This window comes from Ursus arctos, unplaced genomic scaffold (assembly GCF_023065955.2).
Source record: "Ursus arctos isolate Adak ecotype North America unplaced genomic scaffold, UrsArc2.0 scaffold_19, whole genome shotgun sequence".
Lineage (NCBI taxonomy): Eukaryota > Metazoa > Chordata > Mammalia > Carnivora > Ursidae > Ursus > Ursus arctos.
In genome coordinates this window covers 24,163,181-24,188,275 of record NW_026622863.1, presented here as the reverse complement: position 1 = coordinate 24,188,275, position 25,095 = coordinate 24,163,181, and the positions used below count along the sequence as shown (strand labels likewise).

Here is a 25,095-nt window from a genome sequence, read left to right as displayed (position 1 = left end):
ACTTGTCATTTAAAAGAGAAGTCGGCTAGAAGTGCCTGGTGTGTCACTCAGTTAAGCTTCTGACTCTTGGTTTTGGCTCAGGTCACGATCTCGGGGTCCTGGGATCCAGCCCCTTGTTGGGCTACCTGCTCAGTGAAGAGTCTACTTCCTCTCTGCCTCTGCCCCTCCCCCTGCTCATACTCTCCCTCTCAAATAAATAAATAAATCTTAAAAAAAAAAAAAAAAGAAGAAGTCTGCCAGGATTATGGAGACTTTGTTGAATCTACGTATCAATATGGCTGGAATTGGGTGGAATCGACAAACTAATAATACTGAGTCTTCCAAGCTATGACAGGGCATAGATCTACATTTATTAGGTCTTCTTGAATTTCAGCAATGATTGGGAGTTTTCAGTGTACAGGACTTGTCTTTTGTTAAACTCATCCCTGAGCATTTTTTTTTTTTTGATACTATCGTTAAGTGGAATTTTCTTTCAATTTCATTTTTCCAATTGTTTGCTGTTGGTACACAAAATTACAATTGATTTTTAAAATAATAACTCTGCATCCTGTGACGTTGCTAACTCCATTTATTAGCTTGGTTGTAGATCTCTTAGTATCTTTTTTAAGATTTTTTTTTTTTTTTTTTTTTAAGATTTTATTTATTTATGTGACAGAGAGACAGCCAGTGAGAGAGGGAACACAGCAGGCGAGTGAGAGAGGAAGAAGCAGGCTCCCAGCAGAGGAGCCCGATGTGGGACTCGATCCCGGAACGCCGGGATCACGCCCTGAGCCGAAGGCAGACGCCTTAACGACTGCGCTACCCAGGCGCCCCTTAAGATTTTTTTTTTAAAGCAATCTCTACACCCAGAGTGGGGCTCAAACTTATAACCCTAAGATCAAGAGTCTCATGGTCTACTAACTGAGCCAGCCAGGTGCCCCTTTCAAGTATTTCTACATAAACAATCATGTCATCCTCAAATAGAAGTTTGACTTCTTACTTTCCAATTTTTATGTCTCTTGTATTATTGCACTGACTAGGATCTCCAATACAATATTAATACAAAAGGTGATGGGGTGCCTGGGTGGCTAAGTCTTTAGGCATCCCAGGGTCCTGGGATCGAGCCCTGCACCGAGCCCCTGCATTGAGCCCCTGCAATGAGCCCCTGCATTGAGCCGGGCATAGAGCTCCTTGCTCAGCAGGGAGCTTGCTTCTCCCTTTGCCTGCTGCTCCCCTTGTCATGCTTTTTCTCTCTGTGAAATAAATAAAAACCTTAAAAAAAAAAAAAAGTGAGAGTATATTTGCCTTGTTCATAAGCTTAGGCGGAAAACGTTCATTATTTCACCATTAAATACCATGCTAGCTCTAGATTTTTTCACAGATACCCTTTTTCACATTGAGGAAGTTCTTTTCTATTCCTAATTTGCTGAGAGTTTTTGTCATGAACAGATGTCAAAAATGTCTTGTTTCTACCTGAGATGATCTTTTTGTTCTGTTAATATGGTGCATTACATTGATTTTCCAAAGTTCGGCCAGCTTTGCATTCCTGAGATAAATCCCACAGGTATTAGCCTTTTTATATTTCATTGATTTTATTTGCTAACATTTTGTTAGGAATTTTTGCATCTATGTTCATGAGAGATATTGATATTTAACTTCCTCCCTTCCTCCCTCTCTCTCCCCCCCTCTTTTTTCCTAGCTAATGTCTTTCAAGTTTTGGTATCAGGGTTATACTGGCCTCAAAAAAACAAACTGGAAAGCACTCCTTTCTTCTCGATTTTCTGGAAGAGTTTTTGTAGCATTGGTACTATTTTTCTTAAATATTTGATAGAATTCACCAGTAGACCATCTGGACCCGGAGTTTCCTTTGCAGGAAGGTTCTTGATAACGCATCCAATTTACTTACTAGTAAAAGAGACATTCAGATTTTCTATTTTATCTTAGGTCTGTTTTGGTAAGATGTAATTTTCAAGGAATTTGTCCATTTCATCTACATTGTCTAATTTATTGGCGTAAAGTTGTTCACCACATTCTTTTAATAGCCTTTTCATATCTTTAGTGAGGTGATATGCCTTCTTTCGTTCCTGATATCGGTGGCTTGTTTACTGTCTTTACTGGGGGGCAGGGAGAAGGTGGACAGTTTGGTTAGGGTTAATTAATTTTGTTACCTTTTCAAATAACAAAATTTTGGCTTTGTTAAATTTATTTATTGTTTATCTGCTTTCTATTTTATAATTTCTGTTCTTCTCTTTATTATTTCCTTTCTATAATTTACTTCAGGTTTACTTTGCTCTTCTTTTTCTAGCTTCTGAAAGTGAAACATAGGCCTTTTTACCAATATTAGGTTTTACAGCTATAAATATGTCTCTAAGAACAACCTGGGTTTGTTTCATCTTGCAAAGTGTGGTATGTTGTATTTTTATAATGATTCAGTTCAAAATATTTCCTAACATTCTCTGAGATTTCTTGGACTATTTGTTATGTAGAACTGCTGTTTAATTTCCAAGTGCTTGGGGTTTTCTACATATGTTGTTATAGATTTGTAATTTAACTTCACAGTGGTCAGGTAACATACTCTGTCTGATTTCAGCCCATTTCAACTTATTGGGGTTTGTTCTATTGCCCAGAATATGAGCTACCTTGGTGAATATATCAGGGGCACTTGAACTTGAAAGTAATGTGTATTCCAGTGGGTGCTTTGTTCTGTAAATATTAATTAGATCAAGGTGGTTGAAAGTGTCGTTCAAATCTTTTTATGTCTTTACTCATTTTTGTCTAGTTGTTTTTTATAATGGCTGAGAGACTGATGTTAAAATGTTCCAACTATGATAGTGAATTTGTGTATTTCTCCCTTTAATTCTGTCATTCTGTTAGTTTTTCTTTCATGTATTTTGAAACTGTGTTATATATGCTTATTATACCTTCCTGGTGATATTTATTATTGTGAGACTTTTTTATCTCCCGTGATAGTCTCCATCTTAAAATCTACTTCATTTGACCTGAATTGAGCCGCTTCAACTTTCCTATATTTACTGTCTGCAGACTACATCTTTTCCCATCCACTTCCTATCAACCTCTCTGTCTCTCATAGGCAGTACTGTTGGGCCATGCTATTTTTATGTGTTCAGACAAATTTTTAAGTTTAATAAAAAATTTTAATTTTTTTAATTGAGGTGTTTTAGACTATAACCTTTATTTAATTACTGATACAGTTGAATGTTGGTCTACCATTTTACTATTTCCTTCTCTTTATCCCCTGTTTTTTTGTTTCTCTGTTCCTCCTCTCTTGCCTTTTTTTGGGGGTTAACTGAATATTTTTTAGAAGTCTACTCTAAGCTATCAATTAGCTTTTTGTTATCTTCTTTGCATTTTTAGGAAATGGTCCCCATAGAAATTATAATATATCTTGTTAACATTTCACAGCCTATTTAAAGTTAATATTGTACCACTTCATGCAAAATATGTATTAAGTGTTTATGTAAGTTATAAACCTCACAGTACAATGTTAAAATGTTTGCTTTAAACATTCATAAATATTTTAAGAAATGGAAAGAAAACTGGTTTCTTATATTTATTCTTATATATACTATTTCTGATGCTCTTCATTCTTCCCGAAGATCCAAATTTCTACCTGGTATCATTTCCTTTTGCTCTGAAAAAAACTTCCTTTAGCATTTCTTAATAGTGTGGATCCGCTGTCTATGAATTCTCTTTGATCTTTTTTATCCATAAATGTCTTTATTTACTTTTCAATGGTTTCCTGTCCAGGACTATGCTGTCGTGCCCTTCTCTGTTTCCCACAAGACTTCAAGAAAAGTCTGCTTCACAAAGAGCCTGGTTACTGGTGCCTTGGGGAACATGGCGAGAAAAGTGTCTGTCGGAGGAAAAAGCTTTGCCCAGAGAAGACCACAGCTAGAGGGGCAAGAGGTCCAGCAGAGATCGAGACTCACAGCAGCAGAAATTGAGAACAGAGATGATGCAAACTGTCCTTCTTTTGACGTGGGAGGAACCCAAAGTTTCTGCCATGACGCACACACCTCCAGGCCTCTCATTTGGATGTTAGAGGGAAAGTAACCTCAGAGACATGGAGCTTTTGAGGGCATTCAGGTTACACGAAAGACAAGTTTAATTCAACTTGACAAGTATTATTAAGTGTGTAATGTGTACTTTCAGTCCTCTGGGCCTTCATTAGGACTTTTCAGAAATCTTACTTTTGAGCTGGGGAATGTGCAGACTCAGCAGAAAGGTTCCCTTCCCATTGGCCTGTGGGGTCAGCTGACTCCATGACTCCACCTGGGAAGTTGCTCACCAGCCAGAGGCTGCCAGATGTGCCCCATAAACAGGTAAACGTGTCAAAACAGAGTCAGTTGAAAAAAGCTTGCTCTCACTACCAGTGATCCTTGGGAAAGAACTTTTCCTGAGACACGTGTTGCTCAACTCATCAAAGCCGGGCATGTCCGGGGCACGTGGTGTGGGAACTTCTCTAGCTTTCCCTGGGAAAGCATCGTGCCCACGTGCAGGGCTGGGGCTGGGCGAGGCAGGAGGGGCACTCGCCTCAAGTGCAAAATTGAAAAGGGCGCCAAAAATCTCAGAAATCCAGATAAAGAACATTTGACTGCAATATTTTTCTTTAAAAAAATTTTAATGTCAAAAAGCTCTACGATGAACAAAATATTAAAATTTTAAATAAGACGGTGTGACTCCGCTCTTGTGTAATTCCCATCACTTGCCATCTCCTGCCTGGTCCCACCCACACTGGGCCCTGCCTTGACTTCAAATGTTGGTGTTTTGTTCATCATGGATCTTTTTGCCTTAATCTTGATTTAAAAAAAAAATCCATTAAAATGGCATTTATCTTGCTTACTGTGGCTTTTGACGCTCCCTTAAATTTTGCATTTGCCTTACCCTAGTACCAGCCCTGAACATCCTAAGAACCTATTTAAAATCTTCCTGGCTACTCTCCTCCAGCCCATCAAAAGAAATCCCCCCACATACTTTGATGAGGAGGAGGCATTTTTTCATATATAAACATAAAAAGCTTACTGGCAACACTAATAAAAGCCAAAGGAGGGTTTTGCGTAATCTCCTGACACAGTTCGTTGAGCAGTATTATAAACAGGAGTTCTAACAGACTTCTAGATCCCAGAGTAAAAATTCATCAACAAAAATGATCTTACATTTCTTCACTGAACATAAGACTAAGAACTAAGGCTGAAAAATACAAGAATCTGAGCGTATGTTGTTACATGGGTTATAATGCACTTTAATGGATTATGTATTCATGATTTCAGTTGGATGGAATCATTAAATCTCAGGTCCGATACTTCATGGTGAGGTGTGGTCAGCATGGGTGCCATTCATCAAATAATGAATTCCTTTTACTTAATCCCATTGCATGTCAGTAGAGGCAGCATGGAATAACAGTGAGAACTCTAGATTGTAAATCACAGTTAAGATAAGTATTACCCAGGGGCTCCTGGGTGGCACAGCGGTTAAGCGTCTGCCTTCGGCTCAGGGCGTGATCCTGGCGTTATGGGATCGAGCCCCACATCAGGCTCTTCTGCTATGAGCCTGCTTCTTCCTCTCCCACTCCCCCTGCTTGTGTTCCCTCTCTCGCTGGCTGTCTCTATCTCTGTCAAATAAATAAATAAAATCTTTAAAAAAAAAAAAAGATATGCATTACCCACAACAATTTGAGCAAGTCATAAAATGTCCCTGGGTCTCACGTTCCTCATCTGTAAAAGGAGGCTACAAATTTAGCTTAAATACCATGTCATTAAAAAAAAAAAAACTTAATTGTTTGCTTTTTTTTGAAGATTTTTTTTATATTTGAGAGAGAGAGAGAGAGAGAGTGTGTGCTCCCGTGAGCGAGCATAGGCAGGGGGAGGGGCAAAGGAAGAGGGAGAAGCAGACTCCCTGCTGAGAAAGGAGCCAGATTCGGGCGGGGCTCCATCCCAGGACCTTGGGATCATGACCTGCAGACGCTTAACCCACTGAGCCACCTAGGCGCCCCGCTTGCTTCTTTATTTATGCTAAATAATTACAGGTTCTCTTGATTATCCCTGGTGTCTAAAATTATAAAAGCTAATTTTGAAAAATAAAGACGTTTTTCCAAATAACATTTTGAAAAGGGAGACAGGAATAAGTATAGCCAAATTTTGCTTTAAAGAATAATGATTACAAAACTTTCTGGAGTCCAACAAATTGGTGTGCATATACCAAATGGGAGAGGCAGTGACCACTTCTAATCTGTAACCTAACAGAGTTCAGAATAGACGTTCCGAGGGGCACCTGGCCAGCTCAGTTGGCAGAGCATGTGACTCTTGATCTCAGTGTCATGAATTCAAGCCCCACATTGGGTGTAGAGATCACTTAAAAAAAAAAAAGTTCAGAATAGGTGTTCTGGGCTAAAACATCAGTGAGCTGGGTTGATTAAAAAAAAAAGAAGAAAGAAAGAAAGAAAGAAAGAAAGAAAGAAAGAAAGAAAGAAAGAAAGAAAGAAAGAAAGAGAAGAGAAAGAAAGAAAGAAAGAAAGAAAGAAAGAAAGAAAGAAAGAAAGAAAGGAAGGAAGGGAGGAAGGAAGAAAGAGAAAATGGGCTTAACATCTCAGCTAAAGCTCCAGCAGGTGGAGGAGGAACACTGCACTTGACAATGGTTGACTGCCATTTTTCAGGGGTGGAAACATCACATTCCCACCAGGATTTAATGAAGAATCCAGGTTCTATTATTAATTTCCTCCCCAAGTCTAATCTTATTGGGATTACAATTCATGATTCTGACTATATAGCACTTGGAAGTTTAGAATTATTCTTTAATTATTTTAGCAGACCATCCTCTTTGCTTCTCATTTTCAGTTCCAGCTGTTCTTTCCCACCTTCTAGCCAGGTGAGTCTCTTAGGACCTTTTCCAAGAACCCAATAAAGAGACACTAATACCTTAGAAAGAACAGGAACAAAACTCCTATGAAGTCCCCTGTAGAGTCTGTCTCTTTTTAATTTTGTAACAGTTTTGTTGAGATATAATTCGCATACCATACAATCCACACATTTAAAGTGTACAATTCAATGGCTCTGAGTATATTCACAGAATTGTGCAAACATCACCACAATTAATTTTAGAACATTTTCATCACCCCGAAAAGAAACCTTATGCCCAGTAACAGTTACCTCTCATTCTCCCATACCCCCAGCCTGGCAACCACTAATTCACTCTCCATCTCTATAGATTTGCCTATTGTGGACATTTCATATACATGAATCATTATGTGGTCTTTTGTGAGGAGCTTCCTTCACTTAGCCTGACGTTTTCAAGGTTCAACCATGCTGTAGCATTGATCTGTACTTCACTCCTTTTTACGGTTGAATAATACTCCACCGTGTGGATATACATTAATTTATCCGTGCATCAGATGATGACCATTGGGTTCTTTCCACTGTTTGGCTATTGTGAATCATGCTGCAGTGAAAACAGTGTAGTTTTCGTTGGATATATGTTTTCAATTCTCTTGGGTATATATCTAGAAATGGAATTGCTGGGTCCTATGCACCTTTATAGTTTTCAATGGAATAATGAGACGATGATCCATTTATTCCTGCATAGAAAACTACCCCAAAGTTTCAGGGCTTCACATAATAGTAATTATTTATTATCTCTCACAGCTGCTGTGGGTCCGGAATTTGGGAGTAACTTGAATAGGAGGATCTGGGTCCAGGTCTTTCACGAGGTTGCAGGCAGATGCTGGTCAATGTGGAAGTCGTCTGAAGGCTTGGCCGGAACTGGAGGAGCCATTTCTAGGATGGCTCGCTCCCAGCTGGCAAGGTAGTGCTGTTGATTGGCTGGGGCCTCAGTCCCTCTCCACATGGGCTCCCCCACAGGAATGCCCGAGTGTCCTCAAAGTAGCGGTTTTCCTCTAAAACCAACTAACCAAGAGGCCAAGGTGGACGCTGCATTATCTTTGATGACTTAACCTCAGAAGTCTGACACTGTCGCTTTTACAAAATGCTATTGTTCACACAGGCCAGCCCTGATTCCTGCGGGAGGGGATCGACAAGGGGGAAGAGGGGAAGACACCCGGGCAGGCAGGTGGGAGATACCTTGGAGGCTGGCTACTGCAAACAGGGTTGACTTCACAGCTCTGTCCTCCGTTGTTCCTGCAGAGAGGATCCAAAGGGACAGATCCCAAGCAAGAGGTCAAAAAATACGGGTCATAGTCTGGAGAATTATGACGGCACCGCGTTTCACTCCCTCCAGTGGGTGGATTTAACGACCTGCGGGTGGAGCTGCCTGAGTCTTCCGCGGGGCAGTTTGAGGAGAAGGAGAATCTAAGCGCACTGTGTGATAGAAAGATCAAGAACTCCAAGCCTGCCTGCTGTCCTTGGACTATTGCCCCTGGTATTCACCTCTGGAAGGGCCAACCCTTTGTCTCCCTATCTGCATCAGCAAAATCTTCCTGGAATGTCATTTGGGTTATTTGATCCAGTAGTCAAATCCACATTCTCGCCTGGCAAATCAGCAAGTACTTATTAAGCATCTACTGTGTACCAAAACCAAATCCTAGGATCATCTGAGACTAGTGTAGATGGTTATGCCAAAAATGGCCAGGCATGACCAAAATAGATTGTTGTCAAATCCACCTGTCTAGAGGCTTCAAAGGCAAGAACTGAAAAGGACTTTTTTTTTTTTTTGAACTAGCATTTAGAGAAGTTCTGCCCAAAGAATGCTTTCAGACTGAGTTTCATTGAGAAAACTCCCTAGGACATGAAACACAAAGAAAGATCAAAGAACCATTCTAGAGAATTTTAGTCACTGGACAACAAAACGTAATGTTTATCCTGGATTAGATCCTAGATGGGGGGAAAAACGGCTGGAAAATACGTTATTGGAAATTGGTGAAATTGGAATACAAACTGTAGGTTAGATAATAGTATTGAATCAATACTGTTATTGTTTCTGAATTTTATAATTATATTGTGGTTATGCAACAAAACATATTTGTTCTTAGGAAATACACATTGAAGTATTAGGGGGTAAATGTGTCTACAACTTAGTTTCGAATGGTTCAGAAAAAAATTCTGCATATACCTATGTGTGTACACACACACACATATAGAAAGAGACAGCGAGCAAACATAGCAAAATGTGAAAATTGAATCTAGGTGAAGGGTATAAAGGAATTCTTTATATGTATACTATATTTGCAGCTTTTCGGTGAAACTGCAATCGAAATTATTTCAAAATAAACAGGTTTTTAAGAGAAAAGGAAACTCCCAAGAGTCTTCTGTAAAGGACAGGATAGACCGCGGTGTCATTGCTCCTTCACGGAATGGTGTATCGAAGGGGTCAAGGTCAGCCACGTGCTGATTACCCACATGACCAAGCCAATGCTGTGTGCCGGGTGCTGGAGGTGACAACTGTCTCAGCTGACAACATCTCCTGGCAGTTACTAAAAAGTCCAGGGGCGCCTGGCTGGCTTAGTTTGTGGAACATTCAACTCTTGATCTCAGGGTTATGAGTTCAAGCCCCAAACTGGGTGGAGAGATTACTTAAAAATAAAATCTTAAGGAAAAAAAAACAAAAACAAAAACCACTCCAGCCAAAGTTCAGTTGGGCTCTGGGCTGGAAGGCAGAAACCGCTCCTGTTTCCTCCACATCAGGGGCAGCGTGGCCAGAAAACCATGGCACAAAAGCCCCCCAAGTTTCCAAGAACATCTCAGAGCCACAAAGTTAGCCAAATGTCTTTGCACTGGCCCAGAGTGAGAAACTCCTCCACACAGCACAGCTCAGGCTCCGATGTCAAGGTCCATGATGTGATCCCTAGTCCTATAGATGAGTAGGAGGCAGCTGGGAGCTCCACTGACTTAGAAGAAACGGAGCCAGTCAAGGCCCAGAGGATGCCCAAGTTAAAAACATAGGCCCTTTGGCCTTCAGAGTTCACTAAATATGAACACATGAACTCTATAAATTAGTTTCAATGCCAGCCAAACCTGGGTATCACCATCTGGCTGCCAGAGCCAACTGACTGACTTCCAATTAGCAGTGAGAGCAAGTGGAAAGGCCACCAGCCCCAGGGGCTTCAAAGAGGAGGAGGTCGGGGAGATCCCTGACAAGAGAATCAATCACAGAGCCCTGATGAGAGCGACAGGAGAAGAAGGTCTTTCTAGTTCCCATGAAAGTAGTTACCAGACTGTGATGGCTCCAGGCAAGCCCACAGCCCAGCCACCACCTGCTGGGGACAAAGACCTTTCTCCTCCAGCTCAGACTCTCTGATGTGTGTGTGGGAAAGACCAGCCTCCCACTGTCTGCCATTCACAGAGGATGTTCTTGGCTTTCCGATTACCTGAGACCAGCCAGGCAAATGAATCACAGGCCCAGCACACAGCACATTCTCATGAATAGCACTTTCATAGCACTTACCAAGGGCCAGGCACTGTCCTAGGTGCTTCACGGATAACTCATGTGACATCCCCACCCCCAGGAACCTTATGAGGGTAGTACTCCTATTATCCCCATTTGGCAGGTGGGGAAACTGAGGCAAGAGAGATAAAGAAACATGCCCAAAGTCACTGACCTAGTAAACAATGAAGCCGGAATTTGAACCCTGGCTGACACCTGTGCTTCTAACCACTTTCTATGCGAGGCCTCCTAGCATGCTTTATGTGCTCCTTCTGAAAACCCATAATTGAGGAAATAAACACTCACATTTCAAAAACCATATATAGACAGGACGAGATGGATAAGGGGGTCTGCAGGGCACGTGGATGGACAATAGGAAAATGGAACGGGTCTCACTGCTACCTAGTGTACTTATAATCTGTACCATATTGTCCATCCATTCATTCATCCTCTCACGTTTAGAATTGAGGGCCTACTCGGGGTTAGAACGGGAGGAAACAAGACGAGCACAACTTAGATAATGAACTGAAACCGAACACACAAACAGTGAAAGAGTCTGAGAAGGAGGATCTGGGGCCGACTGAGTCATGCTGACGTCTGGAGCAGGGTGGAGGGGCACAGCTCCCAGAAGCATTCCCTGGCCACACACCCCCCACCACAGGTTGGGGGTCCTCCTGCACCCGACACACAACAATCTTACTGTAGCATTTTCCACGCTGGGGCGCAGTTTCCTAGTTGCTTCTCTGCCTGCTATTAATTTCTGTATCCCCAGTGCTGGGCACCGACTAGTCACTCAGTGTTTGTTGAATGACTCTCTGAGGGAAAAGGCCCTGAGGGAAGAGAGCTCAGAGGCACTACGGGAAATAAGCAGCAGGCTCACCTCAGCAGGGCGGGCTAGGGCAGGGTTTCTCAAACTAGAGGAAACAGGAGAAGCACAGAGGGATCTGTGAAAATGCAAATCCTGATTCAGTAGGCGTGGGGTGTGGCCTGGCTTTTTATTCCCAGCAAGCTAGCTGGTGATGCCCTTACTCCTGCCCCCTGGAACCTACTTGGAATGCCAAGGCCCCTGATGATCCCTGGCCCTTCTCAGCCCCAAAGGAGCCTCATTCCATGCTAGGGTCCCCTTCCTCTGCCCCTGTGCTCCCTCTGCTGCCCCTCACACAGCCTTAGCCACTGATCCCAATTGTCTTCCAGCCCAGATCTAGGTCTGAAGACCATCTATCCAAATCCCAGCAGTTCCCACAGTGTGGTCCACGGGTCCCAGGGTGGGCCCAGTGAGGGGGCTCCTACGGTCAAGGATATCTCCCAAATCTCCTCCCCTAGGCCATCACAAGATCACTGCTCACCTTGGCCGCCTTGAGGCTCCCTGCAGTCCTGCGATGACAAAGGTTTGTTCAGGAGTTGAGGGGATGGCTGAGATGGGAGAGAGACTTAATGCCCCATAACCCTCCTCAGCACCACCCCTGCCTATCAAACCCGTAAACAGCGTGTCCCATCCACCCAGATTACCATCCTTAGGAGCAGCACACGGACATACGGAAATTCTAGAACTACCACAGGGAAAAGGCAATGTTTGTCTTTTTGGGTGGGGGGAGGTACCCTTTCCTTGTCAGTGATGCTCTTTTTTTTTTTGAAATCTTCAGGACCCTGGTCTCTTACCCCTCCGTCTTCTAAAAGAGGCTGATGCCATCATATATGCTGAACCGTACTTGATCACTAAGACTAAACCACATCACTTCTGAAGGCTTATTGTTCTTGCTTTGCTCCTCTACCCTCAGCCCACATCCATTTTCTAACCCTCTCTGTTCCTGAGATGCTGGCCCCTCAGGCCCCCTCACCCTCTGGCTTCGGGGGCAGGAGGTGGGGGAGTGCCTGCCAGCGGGGGGCACTGCGGAGAGAGCTGAGGGCAGGAGAGGAACACATCACTGGCCAGTGGCTGCGTCTCCACAGCCTCAACCCCCCACAGGTCATTTTTACCAGGCTCCCTTTGGCTCTTTCACCTTGGGGTGCTACCAACTGCCTGCCACCACACATCCCGGGGCATCCTCTCGGCTCCCTGCTGGCTCCTTCCATCCTGTCCACTTCACTGTCAATAGTCCTGTCACTAACTGTCTTCTGTTATTTTAATTTTCAGTTAAACCATTTTGAGTCTGCCTTCTGTTTTCCTGCTAGAATTCTTTTTTTTTTTTTTAAGATTTTATTTATTTATTTGACAGAGAGAGACAGCCAGCGAGAGAGGGAACGCAAGCAGGGGGAGTGGGAGAAGAAGAAGCAGGCTCCCAGTGGAGAAGCCCGATGTGGGGCTCGATCCCAGAACGCGGGGATCATGCCCTGAGCCAAAGGCAGACGCTTAACGACCGTGCCACCCAGGCGCCCCCCTGCTAGGATTCTGACTGATACAGAAAGTTGTATTTTTACTGAGTACAGGGTCCCAATTTGGTTTAAGCCAAAGCAATGAAGCTCTAACCATAGAACTGGGGGCTAGAGGGAGTCCAGAGAGAGAAGGTATTTTTGAGGGGGGAAGGGTACCAGTGTTTCCCAGTGCTTTGAAATCCAACAACATCAAGTCCTGCCTGGGAGTTCGCTTCTCATTTTAGTCTCTTCAGCCATCAGGAACTGAGCAGCTGCTGTGTTCCCGACCTGGTGCTCAGGATTGTGGGAATCAAGGACGACAGAGACCAGGCCCCATGTCCCAGAACCTCACGCTCAGGGACACTCGGGCCGGGGCAGGATGAAAGGCCTGGAATGGAATTGAATGTGACAGACAGCCAAGCAGAGCAAAGCCGTGGAGATAAGGGCCTAATCAGAGTTCAGACAGAGAACAGAGGCAGAACGGCAGGCGGAGGCTTTGTTCCAACGCTGGGGACCTGGGAGGACCCCGCAGGGTGGGGGAGAAGGTCACATGGGACCTTGGAGCAGTGCAAAGCAGCCCATCAGCAGCCTCAGCCCAGAAGCCAGAGCAGGCCCCTTTCTGCAGCCTCCTTGGGGGCCCAAGCGATTTTATTTTCTCCTCCTCCAGGTTCTCACTGCACATCGACCTGACTCCAGCAGCTCTCACTGATCGGACACCTGCCCTACGCACGGGCTCCTTCAATCCTCCCCACCACCCTGTGGGTGGGCGTTCTTCAGCCCTTTTTATAGCTAAGGAAATTGAGGCTCAGTCCAAGTGCCTGGCCCACAAATTTATAAATAGACACTGAAGGAACCAGAATTTGAATCCAGACTGCCTGGCTCTGAAATGCATGCTCTCAAGCGCTGATTTATCCGCTGTGATTTCTAACTCTTGTAGTGTCGGCAGCATCTACAACGGGCCAAGGGTGGTGCTGAGCACTTTGGATGGAGTCTTCACAGCACCCCCCTGAGGTAGGTCCTAGTATTAACCCCTACTTTCCAGAAGACGACACTGCCCCACCAAGAGGGTGACATCACTCTCTCCAGGGCCCACAGCCAGGTCATGGTGCAGCCAGGGTGTGAACCCAGGAGACCAAGTCCAAGTTCATGCCCCCAGCCACCACACTCCTTCAGGGCAGAGCCTAAATTTTTTTTTTTTTAACAGACCTTATTTTGTAGAATGGTTTTAGATTTACAGAAAAATTATGAAGATAATTTGGAGAATTTCCTAAATACTGTGGCTAGGACTTTTCAATACCACGCTGAATAAAAGTGGTGAGAGTGAGCATCCTTGTCCTGTTCCTGATCCTAGAGGGAAAGCTCTCAGCTTTCCCTGTTGAGTATGATGCTAGCTGTCGGCTTGCCACGGATAGCCTTTATTTTTTTAAGTTTATGTTTTTTAAAAGATTATTTATTTATTTATTTATTTATTTGAGGGGGGGGAACTGAGGACAAGCAGGGGAAGGGATTCAGGGAAAGGGGGAAGTAGAAGACTCCCCACTGAGTAGGGAGCCTGATGTGGGACTCAATCCTAGGACGCTGGGATCATGACCTGAGCCAAAGGCAGACACTTAACCAGCTGAGCCACCCAGGCGCCCCTTAAGTTTTTATTTTAATCACTTGGCTCATCAGGACAAGTACAATCCTTAACCCCCATCTCTATTTCCCCCATCCTTCCACCCACCTCCCCTCTGGTAACCATCAGTTTGTTCTCTACAGTTACAGTTAAGAGTCTGTTTCTTGGTTTGTCTCTCTCTTTTCTCCCTTTGCTTGTTTGTTTTGTTTCTTAAATTCCACATATGAGTGAAATCATATGGTAGTTGTCTTTCTCTGACTTATTTCCCTTGGCAGTACATTACCTAGCTCTATCCATGTCGTTGCAGATGGCAAGCTTTCAGTCTTTTCGGTGGCTGAATAAACACACGGCCTTTATTATGTTAAGGTACGGTCCCTCTATACCCAGTATGTTGAGAGTTTTTATCATAAATAGTGTTGAATTTTATCAAATGCTTTTTCTGCATTTATTTAGGGGATCCCACAACTTTCACAGTTCACGTTGTTAGTGTGGTGTGTCGTACCGATGGATTTGCATACGGAATACGCATCTGTGGAATAAATCCCACTTGACCCACGATGTACGATCCTTTTCATGTATTGCTCAATTTGGTTTGCTAATATTTTGTTGGGGATTTTTCTTTTCTTGTGGCATCCTTGTCTGGTTTTGGTATTAGGGTAATGTTGGCCTCATAAAATGAGTTTGGAAGTGCTCCCTCCTCTTCTGTTTTTCGAAGGCGTTTGAGAAGAACTGGTATTATACAATTCTTTAATTAATTCTTTAAATGTTTGGGAGTGTTCACCAGTGAAGCCATCTAGTCCTGGACTTCTGTTCGGTGGAAGTTTGGGATTACTGATCCAATCTCTTGACTAATAATCGGTCTTTCAGATCTTCTACTTCTTCACGAAATAAAGACAAGTAATGTATGATCTCACTCATATGTGGAATCTAAAAAATGAAAGAAACAGGGGGGCCTGCCAGGCTCAGTCGGTAGAGTACGCAACTCTCGATCTCGGGGTTGTGAGTTTGAGTCCCATGTTGAGTGTAGAGATTACTTTAAAAATAAATAAAAATTAAGAACAAACAAGCAAACAAACAAAAACCACAATCATCGATACAGAAAACAGCGTAGTGGTTGCCAGAGGTGGGGGTGGCCAAATGGGTGGTCAAAAGGTACCAAAAAAAAAAGTTTCCATACACCCGAGGGCCAGTTTCCCTTATTGTTAACCTCTTACACTAGTGGGGTATGTTTGTTACAATTAATGCACCAGTGCTGATATGTCATTATTCATTCAAGTCCATAGTTGATAACTCCTCAGCTTACCTACTTTTTGTGTCCCAGGATCCCATCCAGGACTCTATATTACATTGAGCCATCATGTCTCCTTGGGCTCCTCTTGGCTGTGACAGTTTCTCAGATTTTCCCTGTTTTTGATGACCCTGACAGCTTTTTAAATTATGGTTAAAAAAAACACACATAATATTTACCATCTTAACCATCCTTAAGCGTACAGTCAGTAGTACTAAGTATACTCACACTGTTATGCAACAATGTCCAGAATGTCTTCATCTTGCAAAACTGAAACTCTATACTTATCAACAACAACTCTTTTTTCCCAATCCCCAGCCCCTGGTAACCACTATTCTACTTTGTGTTTCTATGAGTCTACTTATTTTTTTTTTAGTTTTTTTTTTTTTAATGTAATCTCTACACCCTCCACGGGGCTTGAACTTACAACCCCAAGATCAAGCGTCACACGCTCTACTGACTAATCCAGCCAGGAGCCCTCTGACTGCTTGAGATACTTCATTTAGATCTGGAATCAGACAGTATCTACTTTTTTGTGACTGGCTTATTTCACTCGTCATCATGTCCTCAAGTTCCATCCATGTTGTAGCACGTGTCGGCCTTTCCAAGGCTGAATAATATCCCACTGCATGTACGTATATATGTATGTATAATACGCATCCTACATACATCCATCAACAGTCGTATTGCTTCCACCTTTTGTCTGTTGTGAACATAAGTAATTGAGAAACTGCCATATCGTTTTCCATAGCAGCTGTACCGTTTTACCTTCCCGCTGGCATCGCACCAGGGTGCAAATGTCTCCACATCCATGCCAACACTTGTCATTTTCTAGGGTTTTTTGACCATAGCCATCCTAATGGATGTGAGGTGGTATCTTACTATAGTTTTGACTTTCATTTCCCTGATGATGAGTGCTGTTGAGCATCTTTTCACGTGTTATTGGCCATTTACACATCTCCTTTGGAGAAACGTCTACCCAAGTCCTTTGTCCATATTTTTATTGGGAGCAATCAATGCATATGTCACAATTTATTCATCCATTCTCCCGGAGATGGGCCTTTGGGTTGTTACTGGTCTTGGCTATTGTGCATAAAGCTGCTGTGAACATTTTCGTAGAAGTCTTTTTTGTGGGTAGGTGTTCTCATTTCTCTTAGATAAATACTTTGTGTACTTTTGCACACTTCTGTATCCACCAGTGCTTCGGACCTAGCTGGTACTCAACAAAAGTAAGCCGAGGGAAAGTGCACAGAGTCATAGAACTAAGAGCTCTGAGGGAGTAATAATCATTTCACATAACAAAGCTCATTTCATATAATAACGTTTCAAAGTTGAGCATGAATGCCAATAGCACAGGCCGAAGAAAAAGAAAGGACATCTGAATTAGAGACTCAGCGATTCCGTTAAGAATTTTGAGAAAGGATAGGCTTTGAAGAAGAGCTGAAACAGGGGGACAACCAGGAAACTTCCTCCTGCAAGGGACAGAGCCTTCTCTCCCCCACGCTGGCTGGACAGGGAGTCCAGGAGGGTGTCTTGCTGGTCACAACAGACGGCACAACGTGGGGGAGGCAGGCCTAGCCAGAGCAAACATTATGATGCCTAGAGTTTGTTGAAGAGACTTTCTTGTGATGTTTTCTATCTTGTTGCAGAGCATTAATACTCTTTGTTTCTTCCTCTCTAAATCCACTCCTGAACTGCCTCACTGAGAGATTCTGCCCAGGCCAGGATAACCCAGAACAGGACGCAATGCAGCAAACTCTTCTCCTTGGCTCTAGAAGATGTTTGTGTGTAGTCGGGAAACCTGAGTTTCTGCTTTAACTCACTGTGTGTTCCCTTGTCTCCAGAGTTCCTTCCAGCTCTGAAATATTATGACCTAGCAACTGTACGTCTTTCGTCGGTAAATATTTTATTTATTTATTTATTTTTTAGTAATATCTACACACAACGTAGGGCTCGAACTCATGACCCTGAGCTCAAGAGTCGCGTGCTCCTCGGACTGAGCCAGCCAGAGGCCCCTCTTCAGGAAATACCTTTTTCTTATGACAGAGGCATATGTGTTCATCATAGAAAGTTAGAAAATATAAGGGAGCATAAGAACACATAAAATCACTCATAATTTCACCACCCGGTGCTAACTCTCATTAACATTCACTCATTCATATAAAAATAGGTGTTGAGTGCCTGCCACGGACTGCGCAGTTTGAACTACACCTTTCTAGGCTATTTATATTTATATTTTAATGAGCTCATCCTGCTTCGTAACCTGTCTTTCCCTCAACAGACAGTTGTGAGCATATTCCCATGTCAGTAAATATTTTCCTACAGCGTTCCAGTTTTTCATTAATAAACACTCTCAGATCTAGATTTTGAACAAAGGCGTAACCATTTTTTTTTTTTTAACACAAGTCCTAGAGGCAGAATGACTAGATCGATTAGTAATCCCGCTTACGTGTTTGGGCATCCCAGCCTTTCTTTACGTCCTTCCTCTCACACATACACAGTGAACAGGGTGTAGAACTGTGCTGTCCATCCCAGCGGGCACACTTAAATTAATTAAAATAAAATAAACAATCCAGGTCCTCAATGGCATGTGCCACATTTCAAGCACTCAATAGGCATATGTAATGAACGGTTACTCTGACAGTTCAGAAAACATTTCCATCATCACACAAAGGGCTATTGGACATCACTGGTCCAGAATAATGTTCAACTGATGTTAATTACCATTATTTTTGGGTAGAGAGATTTGGGGGAATTTTCCTTCTTATTGTATTTCTTTATCAATGACTCTTTTACATTTATTCTGCTTAAAAGCTTCTTCCCTTTGGAGGGCTGTACCTCATTTCCACCAGCCTCCTGTGGATGTTTGATTATGGGAAATCTCCAGAGCCCTTATGTCGGGTCATTGGTTTGAATGCAAATTCCCTTCCTGGAGATGGAGCTCAAAAAATTGTATTAAGAATCTTTATATAGGGGCACCTGAGTGGCTGAGTTGGTTAAGTGTCTAATTCTTGATTCCACTCAGGTCATGAGCTCAGGATCCTGAGATTAAGCCCCATGTCAGGCTCCACGCTCAGTGTGGAGCCTGCTAATATTCTCACTCTCTCTTCCTCTCCCTCTGTGCCCCTCCCTGCCCCTGCTCACATGTATTCTCTTTTTCCAAAATAAAAAAAAGAAAGAAAAAAAGAATATATACATTTACTTATATATGCATAAAGAAATTCTGGAAGGATACATAAGAAATGAGAAACATTACTTACCTCTAACATGAGGAGTGGGTGTCTCTGCAGATGAGGACAAGAATGGGAAAATTTCCTATGTGAATGTATTACCTATTTAAAAATAGATTAAAAATAAATTTAAAATACATCTTTTTAATAGTATGCCATCGTAAAAAAAAAATTGTAAGCAGTGAAATTCCTTTCCCTGAAGGTTATTGGCAGGTTAGTAAGAATCCTTCCAGACTTGGGTCTGTCATAGACAATCACATATGATAACTTTATTGTATAAATGGCTGATATGCACTCATTCCTTAGACATCACCATAGTCCTACCTGCTTTCCTGTTAATAAAAGGTAGAAAATGGGCTTCCGAAGCTGCAGGACTTCCCACTGCCCCCTCACCTCTCCACATGGCCCTTGCTGACACTCGACGTCTCTTTCGAAAGCCCTTGTGTCAGACCCATTTCCAGGTGGTTGCAGAGCCAGCCATGGAGGTTTCCAGGTGGGTTTGCCTCACTGACCTTGTAGATTTGGCCCCTTTGCTTCTCACCCTCTCCTTTCCTCAGGTGTCTCTTTGTGCACACCTTTCCAAGGCACTGTGGGTGAAGGGAGTGAGGAGTGTTTCTGCAGTACTGGGTGGAGCCTTGGTGTAGGAAAGAGGCAGGGACATGGGGCATGAGTCACGTCCAGGTCCCCTGTCCTGCAGGAGACTGGTAACAGACCGTTAGCCTACTCTTCTTGTCCAACCTCAGTTCCAAATCCACTCCCAACCCCTACCTTGCTGGACACATTTCTGAACCTTTCTTACATCTTTGCATTTCTGTGATGGGTTTGCCACATTGCCCTTAGAGAGTCCGTTCCCCACTCCTTCGCTGGGTGCATCATGGTCCATATCTTTACTAGGCTGGGGAGTGAGTGAGTAAGGGGCATTTCCAGAGGACTGAATGGGCCTGGAGTCAGTGTAGGAAGGACGTGGGGACATATGGTGTGAGTCATCCACAAGTCTCTCTGATGCTCTTGGAATTCACCGCCCAGTACCAGGACCAAATAGAGACATCTCGGTTGTGGTGGATGGTGTGTCCCCTCCCTGAGAGGCCCAGTAACTGGTGTAGCTTCGAAGGCTGTTCTCCCGGCCGCACCAGACTGAAATCAGCAAATCCGTAGAGACAGAAAGTAGATTAGCGGTTGCCAGGGACTAGGGTTAAGGGGATGGGAAGGGACTCTTAATGGGTACAGGGCTTCTTTTTGGAGCGATGAAAGTGTTCTGGAATTGGACTGTGGTGGCAGTTGCTCTGTGAATATACTAAAAGTCACTTTAGAAGGGTGAATTTTATGAAATGTGAATTGTATCTCAATAAAAAATTAATTTATCCCTGGTGGTCTAGGTGGTTAGGATTTGGCGCTGTCAATAGAAAACTGATTTAGGGGGTTGCAAATCTACTGAAATCTAATTGACATGCAACGAAATACAACCATTTTAATATAGAGTTCAATGATTTTTGGCAAAGACACCGTGTCACCACCACTCTCATCAAACTAGAACTGTCCATCACCCCAAAAAGTTCCCCTTTGCCCCTTCAGGACTTTTTTCAACAAAATTGGATAGAATACAGACTATCAGAATTCATCACACACAGTAAGGGTATTATTTCATAAAATGTACATTTCTGCTACATTTAAAGATACATACGCACACGATAAAGTTATGGTGTGGGCCACCATCAAAAAAATGTAAAAGTTCCCACAGAAATATGAAGTACCGTGCAATGCGCTGGGAGTGGTTGTAAAAAGTGCCCAGTACTGCTCTGACGGTCACTACGTGCTGGGAATTCTGTCAAGCACGTAGCGTGCATCATCTCATTTAATCCTTCCAGCCACCAGCTACCCGTGTCTCATCGCCTCATTCCACAGATGAGGAAACCAAGGTTTCACTACCTGCGCTGGCTGCTAGTTCTATCTGATTCCAAAACATACTGTTCTTAATGCCCTGGCTTCCTCCTGATGGGTTTATAACTCCCGCTGAAATGTCAAAGCCTGGAGGACACAGACGGTATCTGTCAGTCAACCTCAGTTAATTCACTCGAGCACAGCATAAGTAATGAGATAAAAAGACGACACAGTCCTACCTCAGTGGAGCTCGCAGCCCAGTGGGTAGCACCCACGACAGCTAAAAGCACCAAAGAGAAGGTCACAATGTCATGTTGCTCTTTGTCACCCTGGTTGTGACCCCAGGCGTGATGGGCTGGCTCTTCCTACATGCAGGCCCTGGGAACGTCACCCCGGCCTTTCTCTGGCACAGTCCTGGGCAGCCAGGCCATGTGGAACCTGCCAGGCCCAGTCTGCTCTAGGTTGCTCTGAAAGGCCTGAGAGAGGAGTCTTAGGTGACACACACAGTCCTGAGGCTGCTGGAGGCCCAGGCCCAAGCCCAGGGTCTTGCTGGAAACCTTGGCGCCCTCCAGAACCTTCCAGAGTTCTTCTACTACGTAACTGGCCGCAGAGCAGGAGGGGCAGGATTTACAGCACAGAATCCCTTTGTCACTAGGGTCTTTGTCCCTGAGTGTGCCTCCATGATACAAGGGTAACTACCATCAGTCTCTCCTTGCAAAAGGGTCAAGACAGAGAGCGTAGGGTTTACCTTCCAATTAGCCCTAATGGATTTCACCCAAACTGATTTACTGCTAATGAGCCTGTTTGTCTCAAGACCCAAACTTCTTCTTTCTTTATTAGATTCTCTGGAATCATTAAATCTTCTGACCATCAGGGACTGTCTTAAAACACTATTCTTAAACATCACTGCACTCCACACACCCCCATGGTCTGGAAAAGTCAGCAGACCCCCAACAGAGACCAGTTTTCACCTAAGAAGTAGCTAAAACCCCAGGAGTCTCGGGCTCATTCAGGCTCCTCAGTGCGCTCACCTGGTCTCCATGGCCAGGGCTGATGTGGAAAGAACTGGAGTCACAACTGGGTTTGGATCTCAGCTCTGCCCCTTGTTAGCTATGCGACCTTAGGCAATTTACCTAACCTCTCTGAACTTAGGTTTCCTCATCTCAAAAAAAAAAAAAAAAAAAATGAAGCTAACATCCAAAGCCTTGCAGGGTCATTGTGGGATTACATGAGATCGAGGTATGCAGTTGGCACTTAATACATATCAGCTCTCCTTTCGTCCTCTTGCCTGCCAAGGAGATTAACATTCTGCAGAGACAAGAACAGCCAAGCAACTTTCTCTTAAGGAGGATTTGTATCTTTGTTATTGTTTTTCCTGGAAGGGGATGAACAGGAAACCCTGGACTGGCAAGAACACCATAACCTTGGCCCTTCTCAAATATATTAAGGGGAAGTTTCCATGGGATCTTAACCTCCATGCATTATAACACACTATGCTCCACTTGTGTTCACCTGGAAAACAGTCCTCCTCGCTCTGACTGCAGCGCCCCCAAGAGGTCCAAGCCACCATCCCCCACTCACCTGGACCCCTAGTCGCCTTCGGCCTCGCGTGGCCTCCACTTCCGCTCTTGCTCTCTAAAAATATGCTTCTCTCCAGGAGGCCAGTTCTAAAACTGCAAAGGAGATCACACCAGACGCCAGCTCTAGACCCTCCGTGGTCTTTCCCCGCAAAGCCCACCGCGATGTGCCCACCGCCTACCTCTCCCCTTTCTTCTCCTCCCCACGACAGCCTGCGCCATCCACAAGCGCTTTTCTTCCCCCGCCCCACACGCCAGTTTGTTCCAGCCTCAAGGCCCTGCAGCAGCTGTTCCCTCCACCTGGAGTCTCCTCCTCCCAATGGATGCTTCCTTTTCAATATTCAGGCTTCAGCTCCAGCGCCACCTGCTCAGGGAGATCTTCCCTGATCATGGAGGCGCCACCATCACATCTATCACTTCGTGGTACTTATTTTCATCCTTGCACTTGTCACTACCTAGAATTCTCTGGTACCTTGTCTGTCTTATTCACCACGTGTCCCCCCCCCCCCCCCCCCCCCCCGCTGCCTAGAACGCCAGCGGGGCACACGGCAGGTGCGTAATACGCGTTTGTTACATAAATGAACCCTTTTGTCTCACCATTGAAGAGTAAATCAATGATCTTCAGGATGGACCCTCTTCATAGGAGAGCTCCTAATATGTAAGTGTCTAGACAGTCCTTTTATTTTTGGCAATTTTGGCAAAGTGACTTGCTTCTGGAATTTAACAAAACCAGACAACGCCTGTCTCCCTAGTCTCACCCAAAGCTGTGCCACCTCGTCCGGAATCTGTGGAGACTCTTGCTGTCTGGCCCCGCCGTAATAACTAGGCACGGATGAGACAAAAGTTTTACAAATCCCCCTGGAATACTCTGCTGCTTGAAAAACTGGAGCGCCACTGGACCGGAGCTTCAAGCCAGAACCCGCCTGAAGCTAGAGAAGGCCCCTGCTCCTCAGCGGCGGAACACATGGGATTAATTCAGGCAGAAGCCAAGCAAGAACTACTAGCCCCTGAGAACGCTAAAGAAAGGGGATTTTAAGATCCAGACTGAAAAGAAGGCAGGGGTGAAGGGGAGGTGGGGGGAGTAGGAAGGACTCACCTTTCACCCGAAGGATCTTAACCTGTTAGGATTGATTCTAAATGTTAAATGGGGGACAGGTGCGTGTGTGCGTGCGTGCGTCATGCGTGCGTGTGCGTGCGCGCGTGCGTGTGTTTTAGGGAGAGGGTCTATAGTTTTTATCAGGGTTGCAGTAGGATCGGTGCCCCAAAAGCTTAAGAGGCACAGATCCAGAAGGCATGCAATTAGGTTAAAGAATCATCTCCATCCTAAACATGACCTGAACTGGAACAGTCACGAGAAAGGAAAAGTGCTTTGTGCTCCAAAGAAAACACCAGCCATTTCCAACAGGAATTGGCTGTCACATTCTCTGCACTTGGAAAAAAAATCAACAGAGCATCCGCCCAGCCTGCTCAAGGCCCATCCCTTAAGCCCAGGTCTCTGGGGAAGGCAGTGAGCCTTTGTTTTCCAGTCTGTGGGCAACTGGCTGGGCAAGGAGCCAGAGGGGAGAGATCTCGATGGAAGAAAATACAGAAATGCGCCACGCTGTGCGCGCTGGAAGCACCCGAAGGTGGACTCTGACTGATGCCCCAAGACCCACCGAGTGAGGCAGAAGGTGCTAGTTACCGACTCCGTTCTCTCCTGATGTCTTGATTTGGCTCTACTAGGGATGCTGGGCCTGCTTTGCCCTCTGGGTACTCAGAGGCACAACCGTATTAGTTACAGGCCCGGGTGCTTTTCTAAGTCGATTTTGGACCCTTCACCGTTGGCAGACCTACCTGCGGCCACCCCAGCTATCAGACTAAATAAAGCTCCTGCCTGTTCAAGGCGATGTGTCACATCTTGTGCTCAGAAAGGACACTCCCTTCCCCTGGCCCTTCTTGCCTTTATGAAGGGAGAACCTGGGAGCTGGCAGAAGTCCCAATAAGCGCTGGGAGGAGAGCTGTGAGCAGGCGGCAGGCCCCGAGCCAGTGTGCTGTGGCCGGTCTCGGTGTAACCTCCAGGGAGGGCGCAGTCCGCACAGGTCCCGCCTTCGAGAGGCAGGCCCTGGGTGTCAGCCCGCAACCCTAGCCTCTCCATGAGTCCCATGGACTCACACTCAGACTGGCGTTGTTATGCTTTGATGTTTGTGTGTGTTCTATCTTTAATATACCCTGGAGGGGGTTCTTGCTGTCCTTCCCTAAATCTGACTCAAGCTTCCCCATCTCAATACATAGCCCCTTCATCACCCAGCAGCTCATCCTTCAGGTCCCAGCTAAACAGCACCTCCTCCTTCTCCTTGGAAAGACCTTCCCAGGCACCGAATCTAGTGTCGTCATACCCCCCACCCCACACACCCACCCACACACCAAGATGCTTTCTTTCATGTCAGCCTGTTTGCGTATCACATTCCTTTATTTTTCTGTATGTTTCTCCACTCAAAATGCCAGTCCATGAGGACCGAGAGTCTCTATTTGCTTCTCCAGAGTCACTCTCCAGCCTTCTCCCCTGTCCTCTAGGCCTGAGGAGGCTGACGATGGGGTCTGCGTTGCCCAAGCTCCCACAACCCGCCAGCGGCAGACGGGAGAGGGGACCGTGGGTAGGTGGCCCCTCCCTGCCACAGCTCCTACGCAGCAGCCTTCTCCTACAGCTCTTGCTGGGTTCCAGCAACGACTCTCTCCCCTTGCCCTCCCAGGCCCCTGGTGAGGGGCGATGGCTGCTGTCTGTTGCCAACCCTGAAATGCCTCCCT

General features: G+C 44.8%; 1 long non-coding RNA gene across 2 annotated transcripts; it reads right to left on the bottom strand.

Moving 5' to 3' along the window:
- Positions 1-15,104: 15,104 nt before the first annotated feature.
- LOC113252432 (uncharacterized) lies at positions 15,105-24,658 on the bottom strand. Of its 2 annotated transcripts, XR_006409028.3 has the most exons (4): positions 23,408-24,658; positions 22,316-22,407; positions 18,887-18,958; positions 15,105-18,169 (listed from the first exon to the last, which is right to left on the bottom strand). It is a non-coding gene; the product is annotated as an uncharacterized LOC113252432 (long non-coding RNA). The 2 variants fall into 2 exon arrangements; XR_008960101.1 differs by having other exon boundaries at positions 15,105-18,958; positions 22,909-24,658.
- Positions 24,659-25,095: the final 437 nt, after the last annotated feature.